This window comes from Erinaceus europaeus, unplaced genomic scaffold (genome assembly GCF_950295315.1).
Source record: "Erinaceus europaeus unplaced genomic scaffold, mEriEur2.1 scaffold_294, whole genome shotgun sequence".
In the NCBI taxonomy this organism is placed as follows: domain Eukaryota; kingdom Metazoa; phylum Chordata; class Mammalia; order Eulipotyphla; family Erinaceidae; genus Erinaceus; species Erinaceus europaeus.
Window position 1 is genome coordinate 105,679 of NW_026648036.1, and position 13,502 is coordinate 119,180.

General features: G+C 43.5%; 1 pseudogene; it reads left to right on the forward strand.

Moving 5' to 3' along the window:
* The first annotated feature begins 217 nt into the window (after window positions 1-217).
* On the forward strand, window positions 218-1,664 carry LOC103128125 (TBC1 domain family member 10B-like; annotated as a pseudogene).
* The last annotated feature ends 11,838 nt before the right edge of the window (window positions 1,665-13,502 follow it).

The window sequence follows — 13,502 nt, forward strand, 5'->3', positions numbered from 1 at the left end:
CCTGTGACAGAGGCTAACCTCGAAGGTGGCGGCCCTTATGGCCCCAGGTAGCAAGGTGCTACCCTGGAGGCCTTAGTCCAATCCCTGATGGCGCAGGCTTCCTGCGCCGGGAGCCCCTGGGGTCGGTGGCCAGATCCTAGAAGCTGGTCACCCCAGGCATGGGGCAGAATTTTGAAAGATGGAAGAGGCTCCAGACGCCCGTGGCCATGGAACCTCAATGGGTACCCCCACCAGGACTCCCTCCAGAATGGCGCCAGGGGTCCCAATGGCCAATGCCCTGCTCGCTCCAAGCCCAGAACCTCCGTGTCCTCTGTGGCTGCTGCACGTGTGGCTGCGGCGACAGAGGGGCTGGTGACAGGTAGCCACATCAGCAGCATCAGGCTCCGCACCACATGCCCGAGAGGATCCCCCCCATCCTTGGCCGCGTGTACCTGCGACCCTCCGGTGTCAGTGGTGACCATGACCCCAGCGCAGAGCCCGAGGACAACTGTCAGGACCTCGGCTCCACATCCAGCCTGGGCCCCCGCATCGCAGGGCCGCGGGGGCAATTCCTGGACACGCTGAGCTACTTCGACTCCGACCCTCATGTCCAGGAACCTGGAGCCCTTGGCAGGTGATGTGAGCTCCATGGGCTCCGACTCGGGGATCCAGGGGCTGGTGCTGAGCAAGACAGACAAGTACGACTTCCTGGGGCGCAGCCAGTACTCGGGCAGCCTCCAGAGCTCCGTCCCTGTGGACATGGCTCTGCTGCGGAAGCTCAAGTGGCTGGAGATGTTCAGTAACTGGGAGAAGTGGATGTCATGGCGTTTCCATAAGGTGAAAATGAGCTACCTGAAGGGGATCCCCCTCCTCCCTCAGAGCCAAGGCCTGGCAGTGGCTGTCCAACAGCAGGGAGCTTCTGGAGCAGAACCCGGGCAAGTTGGAGGAACTGGAGCCGGCAACTGGGCACGCCAAGTGGCTGGATGTGATTGAGAACGACCTGCACCGCCAGTTCCCATTCCAGGAGATGTTCGCTGCTCGAGGGGGGCATGGCCTGCAGGACCTGTACGGCATCCTGAAGGCCTACACCATCTACCACAGGTGAGGGCTACTGCCAGGCCCAGGCGCCCATGGCCGCAGTGCTGCTCATGCACATGCCCGCTAGACAAGCCTGTTGGTGCCTGCTGCAGAGCTGTGACAAGTACCTCCAGGGCTACAACAATGCAGGGCTGGAGGCCATCCTACTGGACGGGGAGATCTTCTTCTTCTGCTACTGCTGAGTCAGATCTCCCCGTTGGCGCACCAACACCTGCGGGGCAGCGCATCTACCTTGTGCTGTACATGACCGAGTGACTCCTCTGCGTCTTGGACTGCACGCTGCCCTGGGCTTCTCCTCCACGTCTGAGACATGTTCTTCTGCGAAGACATGAAGGTCATCTTCTGCCTCGTGTTGGTGCTACTGCGGCACACGCTGGGCTCGGTGAAAAAGCAGCGTGCCTGCTAGGGCATATGAGACCATGGAGCAGCTGAGTAACCTGCCCCAGCAGTGAATGCAGGAGGACTTCCAGATGCAAAAGATGACCATCCTCCAGCTGCAGAAGCTCAAGAAGGCTCATGGCAAGAAGACCTCCCTGCGCAAGAAGCTGCCAGCCCCCTCGGAGGGCGGGGTCCCAGCTGAAACCTAGACCTGGGAGGCCACCAGGACACTTACTTCTGACCTCTGCCCTGGGGCTGGACTGCATGGCTCCCTCTTTGTCTCTCTGCCTGGAGCAGGCCTGGACTCCAGGGTGCCCCAGTTCCCCGCCACAGTGTGCACGGGTAGTGGGGGCAAGGCTGGGGCCACTCCTCCTGTTAGGCCCAGAGGGGTCTCTGTCACCCTTGTCCCACATCCCTCTGGGGGAGTGGGGGGGTTTCTTCCCAGGTGCTGTCCCAACTGGCCTTTTGTCACCAGACAGGTGATATTGGGCTGCTGCAGGAGACTGTGTGTTTTGGATTCTTCCACTCCAATCGATCCTCCTCTGTGAGGGGAGGAGTGAGCTGGGTCATCCCCATGAAGTGGAGTGTGCTTCCTTTTGCCCTCCTTCAGCCCTGCCTGTCTCCCCACTTCCTGGCCTGGAGCAGGGTGGGAAGGGGGCACAAGGCTGGCCTCAATCTACTTCTGGACACCTCTGTTGTAATTATGTACAGAGGAGACACATGGCCCGGGGTGGGGGTGCTGACTGGCTTTTGTTGTCTGATTCTTCTTCCACAGTGTCTAGTTTATTTCAGGAGGCATGCACTGGAGCAGGAAATGTCCCCCACCCCAGCTGTCCCCCCTCCTCACCCTCATCCCTCTGTATTCTGTCCCTGACACCACATGTACCAGAATCATAACTGGTTCATTCTTTCTCTTTCTATTGTTCTCATTAATAAATAAATAAAATAATTAACCAAAAAGTGAACTAGTATATATCCATTACTAATCAATAAAATAAAAATAACCCCTCAGAATGTATCCTTACAAAGAGCTGGAGATCAGCAGTTTGAGAACCTCATGGCATCATTTTGCTATATTACTGGGTTGCTGGAAAAGTCATGGCATGCGTTTTCTATGTTTTTTTTATGCAAAAATGCCTCAGGACTTTCCCAGCAACCCAGTGCCTCATAGATACATTGTATTATCAGGATGATCTAGACTGGGGAATTTTTTGTTAAAAATTGAGAAATTTGGGTGAGGGTAGACAGCATAATGGTTATGCAAAGAGACTCTTTCTTGTGCTTGAAGCTCCAAAGAACCAGGTTCAATCCCCCGCACCACCAAAAGCCAGGGATGAGCAGTACTCTGGGAAATAAAGAAAACAGAGAAGTTTTATATGTGTACCGCCAACTGTATTTATTATAAACTATTAACATCCCTCCACAGGAAAAAAAAAACAAAACATCAAATTATCAAGTTACAAAAGAAAGTATTTAACAAGGTTGTTTTAATTTTTGGGGGGGGTGGCTGTTGCAGAAAACAACAAAATAAAATTTAATTTCTTCCACTGACAAGATATCCCTTTCAAGCCCATGATACCTTCCAAGGTGGAAGAAATAAGTGTCCTACAAAAGGAATATCCAGTGGTCTGGAGGTGGCACCGTGGTAAAGCTTTGGACTCTCAAGCATGAGTTCCTGAGTTCCATCCCTGGCAGCATATGTGCCAGAGTGATGTCTGTTCCTTTCTCTCTCCTCCTATCTTTCTCATAAATAAATAAAATCTTAAAAAAAATAATATCCAGACGTAGGGCTGGGTGGTGTCTCATACAGTAAGGGTGCATGCCACTGTGAGATAGGACTCAGGTTCAGGCCCCAAGCTTCACTACTGGTATTGACATGGTGAGGTGACTCTCATCTCTCCTTCCTTTCCTATCTAGAGAGAGAGAGAGAGAGAAAGAAAAGAAAAATGACCACTGGAAAAGGTGGAGTTGTGCAGGCACTGAGTCCCAGTGGCAACTTGGTTGGAAGAAGAAAGAAATAAAGGAAGAAAGAAAGAAAGAAAGAAGAAACAAAAAAGAAAGAAGGAAAGAAAGACTGAAGAAACAAAAGTTCAATTCCCTTATTTTTAAATTATTTTGAATCAGGCACAGTTCCAAATTTAATTTAATTTATTTTTCCCAGAGTGGGCAAGAAGTAGATAGCATAATGGGTATGCAAAGAGACTCTCATGCCTGAGGCTTCCAAGTCCCAGGTTTAATCCCCAGTACCACCATAAACCAGAGCTAAGTGCTCTGGTTAAACTAATAATAATAATTAATAATAATAATAATTAAATGTTATTATTATTATTTGAACCAGAGCATTGCTTAGCACTGGCTTATAATGGAGCTGGGGATTGAACCTGGGCCCTTTGGTGCCTCAGGCATTGGAAGCCTTTGTGCATAACAGTTATGCTATCTCCCCACCCTCCATTAATTTTTGTTGGAAAAATATTGCTGTTTTATAAGGCAGTTTTGTCATTTCCCCAAAACATTTGCCATGCTTTGTGCCATCCCACAACCAAGATGACATTTCTTTCCACCCCAGGGGACAGTGACCCCAACTCCTTTAAAATAGAATACCCAGTACTCTATTAAAGATTTTTTTTTAATTTAAAAATAAATAAAATTTTAAAATAAAATAATTTTAAAATAAAATTTTACTTATTATTGAATTCCATTCCTATGGTCTATCTTCTTGGAGACCTGCTCTGCCTGCAGGGTAACATTAATCCCACTAGTTAAAACCCTTGCAACAGTTGCCAGGAAAGGTCTACTTTCCAGCCCCTCCCATTTTTCTCCACCCCTCTCCTAAATATGTATAAGATTGTAAAACCACTTCCCTCTCTGTCTTCTCTCTTCCCTTTCATGACCAGGAGAAGAGCAGACGAGGAGGGGGACACTGACGCCCGCCATTGCGGTTTTTGGCTCCAAGTGATTTTAACCAGGTGCCTACACGCCTGACTCTGGGGTGCCCACATGAATAAAGATTTGTATTGCTACCTACATGAACTTGGTTCCTGGGCAATCTCTCCCTCCCACAACGCCAGCCCAAAAGTACTATAATACAATGAAAGATTTGGGACTGTGAGGCCTCTGGTCCTGTTCTTTCTTCTCAAGATTGCTTTGGCAATTCTGGGTCTTCTGGTTCCAGATAAACATTTGTTCTATTCTCTTAAAAATGTGGTTGGGATCTTGATGGGGATAGTATTCAGTTTGTACATGGCTCTGGATAGTACATTCATTTTGATGATGTTAATTCTTACAACCTATAAACATGGAATATCTTTCCACTTCTTTGTGTCTTTCTCTATTTCCTTGAGTAGTGACTCATCATTTTCAGTATACAAGTCTTTCGCTTCTTTGGTTAGGTGTATTCCTAGATATTTTTTTGCTTTTGGTGCTATAGTAAAAGGAATTGATTTCTGTATTTCATCTTCTTGCATAGAGAAATTCCACAGACTTTTGAATGTTAATTTTGTAGCCTGACACCTTACTGTATTGCCTGATGATTTCCAAAAGCTTCTTGCTGGGTTCCTTAGGGTTTTCTATGTATAGTATCATGTCATCAGCGAATAGGGATAGTTTGACTTCTCTTCCAATCTGTATGCCTTGAATTCCTTGCTCCTGCCTGATTGCTATGGCAAGAATTTCCAACACTATGTTTAATAGTAATGGTGATAGTGGGCAGCACTGCCTAGTACTTGACCTGAGGGAAAATGCTTCCAGTTTTTCACCATTGAGTATGATTTCAGTTGTAGGTTTGCTATTTATAGACTCCATTATTTGAGGAATTTTCCATCTCTTCCCATTTTGTGTAGCCTTTTGATCATAAAGGGATGTTGCATTTTGTCAAAGGCATCTTCTGCATCTATTGATATAGCCATGTGTTTTCTGGTCTTGCTTCTATTGATGTGGTGGATCATGTTGATGGATCTTCAAACATCTGGCTTCCCACCTGCAGGGGGGTCGCTTCACAGGCAGTGAAGCAGGTCTGCAGTGTTTATCTTGCTCTCTCCCAATCTGTCTTCCCCTGTTTTCTTGAATTCTCTCTGTCCTATCCAACAACAGCACTGGCAACAATAACAACATCAATAAGGGCAACAAAATGAGAAACATGGCCTCCAGGAGCGTTGGATTTGCAGTGCAGGCACCGAGCCCCAGCAATAACCCTGGAGGCAAAAAATCAATTTATTTATCAATGACAAAGATAGGAGATAGAACAAGAACCAGACAGGACTCTGGTGCAAGTGCTGTCAGGGACTGGAATTGGGATCTCATATTTGTGGGTCCATTGTTTTATCCTGCCAGGAGCCATTTCTCTGCTTGATAGATGATAAGCTTGAAACAATGGAAGCCCTCGGGACAAGTTTCATTTCCCCCTGGGCAGGCCATTTTCCCCTCTGGTAGACCATTTATCAGAAACAGTGACACAACACATAGTTGTTGTAGCAAACATGATTTCATCCATTGTATGTTTCAAGGAACAATCCCCCTTTGAAGATTGCTCCCCCTCCTCCTCCTCCAGCACTTCCCCCTCCTTCCCCAAAGCCTTATAATGCCTGTGTTCACAATAAAATTTTGCAGCTTGATCAGAAACCTGTCTTGCTGTCATTCTTCGTGTCTTGTGTTTCTATCATTTAAGGTTTTATTGGGTTCCTAGCCCCTGCTCACCGCCCTGCTGGCCGGGGCATTCTGGCGCCCGAGCGTGGGGCGAAGAAGCCTTCTGGACCTAGAAACTCCGCTGATCGAGAGGGTAGGCCTACCCGAATTCACTGAGTCACTTTGGCCGAGGGGGTAACACAAAGACTCGCATAGATCGCCACGGAGATACCTGACTGTGAGTCTGGAGGAGAGTTTCACAGCGGCTGAGGTAAGCAAAACCATGGGACATGAATTTAGCAAACAAGATTTATTTATTAAATGACTCAAGGAGTCACTCAAGACACGAGGAACTAGGGTTAAAAAGAAAGAATTAAAGAAGTTTTTAGATTATATTGGTAATATTTGCCCCTGGTCCCCCCAGGAAGGCACTATAGATGAAAAACGTTGGAGGAGAATTGGTGACTGTCTTAATGATTACTATCAGTCTTTTGGTCCTGAACGTGTACCTGTTTCTGCCTTTTGTTACTGGAATTTAATTAATGACATCTTAAAAATCTATAATAATCACCCTGATATTAAAAACCTTATTATAGAGGGTGAAAAGGTCCTCCAGCAACTTTCTAGTCCGCCGTACAGGACAAAGTCCCCATCCCCTTCTGTGATTATTGATCTTGATCCCCCAGTACCCAGTCAAAATAAAAGCCTCCCAGCACCCGATGAAAGTAAAAGCCCTGTTCCCCTCCCTACAGGTCCCTCCTCACTTACAAAAGTTCCCTTTATTGACCCTCCTATTGCTAATTCACATGAGGATGAAACCCAGCATTCTTTCCCCCGCCTCTATCCAGTTTTACAAAACCTGCCACAAAACCCCCCCTCTCCTGAAGCACTTCCCGCAGTGGAGGATGAGGCTTTGCTAGAAAAAGAGGCTGCCAAATACCACAATCCTGATTGGTGTCCTCCTCCCTTTAATCCCTCTCCCTATATCCATGCCCCCGCTCTCCAGCCAGACCTTCTCCTTGACAACCCCTCCGTTAGGAGGGCACGCTCAGGAGCCCTTACAGGAATTTCCACTTTCCACAAGGTCCTTGCTGACCAGAGAGAGCAGCTTCAATTAATGAAAGAAATAGCTGCAGTTACAGAAGAACTTACATTTTTAAAGATTGAAGATATTTTAACGCCATTCTTGTAGAGTTTTAGAGTGTTTTGATATATGTCCTATTTGTGGTGGTCTGGTTGTTTATAGGAGACCTTTCAGAACTTCTTTCAGGGCAGGCTTGGTGATGGTTGCTTCCTTCAACTGTTGCTTGTCTGAGAAGGTTTTGATGCTTCCATCTAGTCTGAATGACAGTCTAGCAGGTTATAGTATTCTTGGCTGAAAGCCTTTCTCATTGAGCACTCAATAGATATCTTGCCATTCTCTTCTGTCCTGTAGTGTTTGTATGGAGAAGTCTACTGCTAATCTTATGGGTTTTCCTTTGTAGGTGACTCTTTGTTTTTCTCTTGCAGCCTTGAGGATCCTTTCTTTATCCTTATTCCTTTCCATTCTAAGTATGACATGTCTTGGTGTCTTTAGGTCTGGGTTAATTCTGTTTGGGACCCTCTGGGCTTCTTGAATCTTTATGTCTTTGGTGTTGTCTAGACTAGAGAAATTTTCAGCTATTATGGCCTGGAGAATGCTTTCTTCCTCTCCTTCTCTTTCTTCCTCTGGTAAGCCAATAATATGTATATTGTTTCTTTTGAAGTCATCCCATAGGACTCTATTGTTGTTTTCAGCATCTCTTAATCTCTTTTTGAGATCTCTTACTTCTTTTTTAGTTGTCTCTAATTCATCCTCAATCTTGCTAATTCTGTCTTCAGCCTCATAGATTCTATTCTCTCTGCCATCTATTGCTTTCTGGAGTTCATCTATTTTGCTGCCCTGCTCCGATACTGTTTTAGCTTGTTCAGCTAGTTGCCTTCTTAGCTCAGCGATTTCAGCTTTCAGCTCTCTAATAACCATGAGATTATTAGAATTTTCTTCCATATTCTCATTTGTTGTTCCTGCATCTCTGATTACAATTTTTTCAAATTCTTTACTCACTCCTGTTATTATTTCCTTAGCTAATGTTTGGATGTTGAACTCGTTGTTTTGTGCTTCACCCTCTGGAGGACTTTTAGCTGGACTCTTGTCCTGGTTCGAGTCTCCAATATTTTTTCTTGTTGTTTTATCCATTTTATATATTATGTTATGAGTTCCCTTTATCAGTACTTTTCAAATTATTGATCACTATTGCCTGGATTGACTTGTGTCTAAGTAATTTAATTAAAGGTTTTACCTTGGTGGAATTTAACAGTTTTTTCAATCCCTGACATGGAGCTCAGGGATGTAAAAGCCTCTTTTTTTTTTCTTCCCTGTAGGCTATGGGAGCCTGAGGGCTTTTAAACTGTCAATAGGCTTCTTAGCTTAATCACTGACTCCTGACCAAGAGATAAAGCAGGGTGTGGCAGAGATAATCCAGTGGTTATGCAAAGAGACTTTTACAGCCCCTTAGCTATGCCACCGAGGTATAGGTCTTCTCCTGAGTTTCCCGGTTAGATCTCTGTCCCCTGGTGTCCCTCCCTGTTGCTGCTCCATATTCTGAGGGTAGTAGCAATGGAGACTCAGAGTTTCACTTGGTGAGTTTCTGGGGAGTCCTTTCCTCCCTTCAGCTGTCCCCTTGTTGGTGGAGCAGACTGGAGGTGGTGTCTCCACTGATAAACTGTTGAACTGTTAGCAGTCACTTAATCTCTCCTTATGCTCCTCTCTCCTCTCTGTCACCAGCCACGCGTGTTTGTACTCACAGGTGATTTACTGGGTTCCTGTGGTCATTCTAGTCCTGTCTTGTTTCGGTCCGGGTGGTTTCCTTTGGTATTCCTAGTTGATCCGGGAGAGGAGAGGAGAGAAAGCGATCTGCTGCTCATAGCTCCGCCTCCGGAAGTCCAGAACTTACATTTTTAGCCTCACCTAAAAACCCAATCCCTAAAACTAAAGCTAAAACTAAACCATCCAAATCTAAACCGGTTTTGGCTTTCCCTGTTACTTGGAGCCAGGCTCAAACTGGCTAACCCTAACCCCTACGCTCTTCCTTGTCCAGACTGCCTCCCTACACCACCGCCCCTCCGTTTTGTGCTCCGGTCCTTGACTTGGCCAATAATACTGATTAGACCACCAAGGCTAAAACTCAACTAGCACGAAAAACAGCTTCCCTTAGATAATTAATAGAAGAAAATGAGAACATTTACAATTAGTTAAAAAACTGTGGGCTCTTGATTTGGCATTATTTTAAAACTAGTCAGCCAAAAAAGATCCAGCTTTTTTCCCTCTACTCTTAGAAAGCTTTAAACCAGTTCTGAGTGAGATCTTATCTGGCTAACAAGCTATTCCTTAGAGAAAAAATGAAATCAATCAAACAAGACGTTCTCTTTAACTTAAAAGCTATTAATCAGAGAACCAGTACACACTTTTGATAGAAATTTAATGATTTGTTTCTTTAAAACTGTAAAATGTACCTTATCCTAGAAAAAGAATTTCAAAGATTTTTCTCTGCACGGCAGTAAACTAAGCCCGCCTGTTCTGCCCGCACAGCCAATCACAGCACAGAGGTCCTGCTCCACAGATTGGCAAAGACTGCAGTCAATCATTCCCTAGCCACTAATGCCCCTCATGGGTGGGTAGATAGTCTGTGAGTTATGAATCCAAAAACCAAAGCGGTTTTTCAAAGGGAAATTTTTCTTTTCACCAAGAATGTTATGTTTTAAGTCTGTGCTAACCTTGTTTTCATTAATGTGTGTTAACCCCTAAGTAACTAAAGTTTGTTTTAAGTTTTAAATAAGATTTAGTTGAGCTAAATGTGGTTTTAAAGATCCCGACTCATAGAGTTGGCACACCTTTACCAGAGTAAAATATAGGACAGTTTCGTCCTTCTGATAGCTAATATCAACATCAATTCATTAGTTAAAAGATTTTCTGAGATATCTAGGCATGGTAAAATGCCTCTGTAGTCTCTCTCACTCTTGTAAAAATTGTAGATATTACCAGCACCTCAATACCAACTGCCACTGTTTGTTAATTTAATTCCACGCTTGAACTGACTTTCTAATAACCCAGTCAGTGTAGAGCAGTGGCCTTGCCAGAAAAAAAAGGGTTAAACATATTCCTGGCCTGATAAAAAAATTTTATTCAACAGATGTGATTCAACAAAATTATTTAGTGTAAAATGGTCATCTAAAAGAAATGTTAACAGTAAAAATTTATTTTAACATTTCAGCTATAAGGTTTCTTTTAGCTTTTTAAGTTACCTATCCAAATCAAAGTGAAAGATCAATTAAGTTGTGTACCCACCCTTGTTCATAGCTGCCCTAAGGGTGTGATAGCTTTGTGATAAACAAAGATCCTAACAAACAAGGTTTAACATTTTACTTAAAATTGTTTTTAATACTGGCTTGGGTTAATAAAAGATAACACAATAGTTATGTTAATTATTTACATGCCAGAGGCTTTTGCTCTGGTTTTCCTCTTTATTATCTTTCTGCTTTTAAAAATTATCTGGTTTGTTTTAAGACACTGCCAGAGGTTTATTCTTGATAAATTAAGGTAATACATTGTGCTTTTGGTCTGATAGAAGGTTTGCTTTGGCAAATCCCGATTTAACAAAATTATTATTTTGAACATTTAAGTTATGAGGTTTTATTTTAGCCTTTTAAGTTGCCATATTAGAGTTCTAAGGAACAAAATCTATTAAGAGTTTTATATCTATGCTTACTCATGATAGCCTTGTGATGAGTAAAGATCTTAGTAAACTAAAGGTATAATACTGTACTTAAACTGTCTAATCAGTTTAAAATAATGCTAAAAAATGGTAAACATTTTATCATGTCAACACATTAGGTATTGACTTTCTATAACATATTGGTATATTCTAATAAAGAGCCTTCTAAAATCATATGAAAGAACTCAAGCCAATTCTAACCATTAGATCATCAATTAACTTGGTACAAGTTCTCTCCCTAAGTAAATAATTATAGGTACATCTGCACATGAAGAACTGACTGCTCATATGCTAAGATTTAAAACTAAACATTTTTAATTTTTTATTTATGGGTGTGTGATGACTCCTAAAGTCACTCACATCTTAAAATTTTTCTCATTTTTTTACAAACCTCTTAAAAATTTTAACGCTTGACCTGCCATAGTGAGAGCACTTTACTGGCTCCTGCATTGTTTAATTAAGATCCTGTTATTCAGACTTTTAAGATTAATCTCTATTGATAAAAGCCAATGCTCTCTGACAGATTGATGTACTTCACCTGCCCATATTTTGTAAACAAAAACTTTTTTCTCTTAGTTGATATTTTTTCTAAATTTATGTGGGCTACAGCTCAAACAAAGAAAAAAAACCTAAAACCCTTAAGCTTAATTAATAAAAAAAGAAGGGGAGTGCACCCCCCAGTATTCAGTTGGATAAAGTGTCAATGAAGTAACATATTAAACCTTTTTAATATTTACAAAAATTCGAATTGTTCATTTATCGTATCTCACTGACAAAGCCACCCACTTTTCCAGTTAGAGACATATTTCCTTTTTCTCTTTTTTCAACACTGGATGTCCATGTTTGTTTTCCTTTTATTATGGTGGATGACATTATTGTTCTTGCAAAATCCACAGAGTCCCTGTTGGCAAGTCCTTACCACAAAGGACGCCATGGCAGTATATACTCCAGCTAACCTCACCAGCTTATCCAAGTCTTCTCTTTCTGCTGACCTACTACTGCTGACTTCATCTTTATATGTTTATTGACTGCTCACTTTTCTCAAAATATTCCTCGATGTTCAAGGAACTTCACCTTAACTTCTAATGTGTATGTACCTCCTCTGTGTTTTGGTAAACACCATCCTATATTTTCATGTCAATTCTTCTCTACCTGGTCCTTGCCTCCTAGTTTTGCTTGTTCCACAGCTGACCCTCTATGAAGAAGAAAAATTTCATCAGTTGGCGCTGACCAGACCAGACGTTCTGTGTTTCTTCCTCTGGACATCACATCCACTGACTGCTTCGCTTAGACTTGCTGGTGGCACGCTAGGACACTCTATATATTCCTCCCATGAATTTTCTGACAAATTACAACAGGTTATAGACTCCACCACAAATACTCTTGAGTCACTACAGAGCCCCTTATGAGACCCTTATTAGTCTATGGTTAATGATTACCTTAAGATCCTTTATTTTTAATAAGATTACTGATTTTATAAAATGGCAGATTGACTCCTTGGCATCAAAACCTTTGCAAATACATTATCACAGACTTGATTTGGCTGATAGAGGCCTGGCTGAACCTGAGGATGACAGACCTCCCTTTAGGATGGCATAAAACTCAGAATTATGCACTGAGACATCCAACCTTGGCAGGGCAAGGACACCAGTAAGGGGTGCAAGGCAAAGCACTGCAGGGGGAGGACCCTATAGTCTGCTTCTGAGTCCCCCATGAAGCAAACCTGATTTGCATGGAGGCTGGTGTCAGCAACAAAAAATCATTCCCCTGGAAACTGTGGCTCTGCCTCCCTTCCCCAAAAAGACACCGAGAGCCTTATAAGATGCGGGAAGGTTGGTTCCTGCACCCACCCCGCGGGAGGAATTGGGTCAATACTTCCCCCCTCTGGTTATACCTGCTGTTCAGGTCCCTGCTCCTCACCTCAACTACCTGCCTCAAGTTAAATTATAACGAAGGGATGACATGCCAGGAGCCATTTCTCTGCTTGATAGATGATAAGCTTTGAAACAGTGGAAGCCCTCGAGACAAGTTTCATTTCCCCCTGGGCAGGCCATTTTCCCCTCAGGTAGACCATTTACCAGAAACAGTGACACAACACATAGTTGTGGTAGCAAACATGATTTCATCCATTGTATGTTGCAAGGAACATTCCCCCTTTGAAGATTTCTCCCCCCCCTCCTCCTCCAGCGCTTCCCCCTCCTTCCGCAAATCCTTATAATGCCTGTGTTCACAATAAAATTTTGCAGCTTGATCAGAAACCTGTCTTGCTGTCACTCTTTGTGTCTCGTGTCCCTATCATTTCAGGTTTTATTGGGTTCCTAGCCCCTGCTCACCGCCCTGCTTGCCGGGGCATTATCCATTCTGCCATCTGCCAGACCCTGTTGATATATATATCGCTCTTATGCTCAAGTTTGTGGTGGGTGAGTTTGTTGATCTGCGAGTGGTCTAATTTGTCATTGTGGGCCAAAAAAGGTTTATTCTCACAGACCTGTTGGGGTAGTTAAGTAGAATAGAATTCTGCACTACAATGCTAAGAACATGCTTGTCATTTGAAAATACAATGTAGTTTTTGGGGAAAGAGTGAGTAAGAAATAGAGAGAGACACAGAGAGAGAGGTGCAACATAGGGATGGGATGT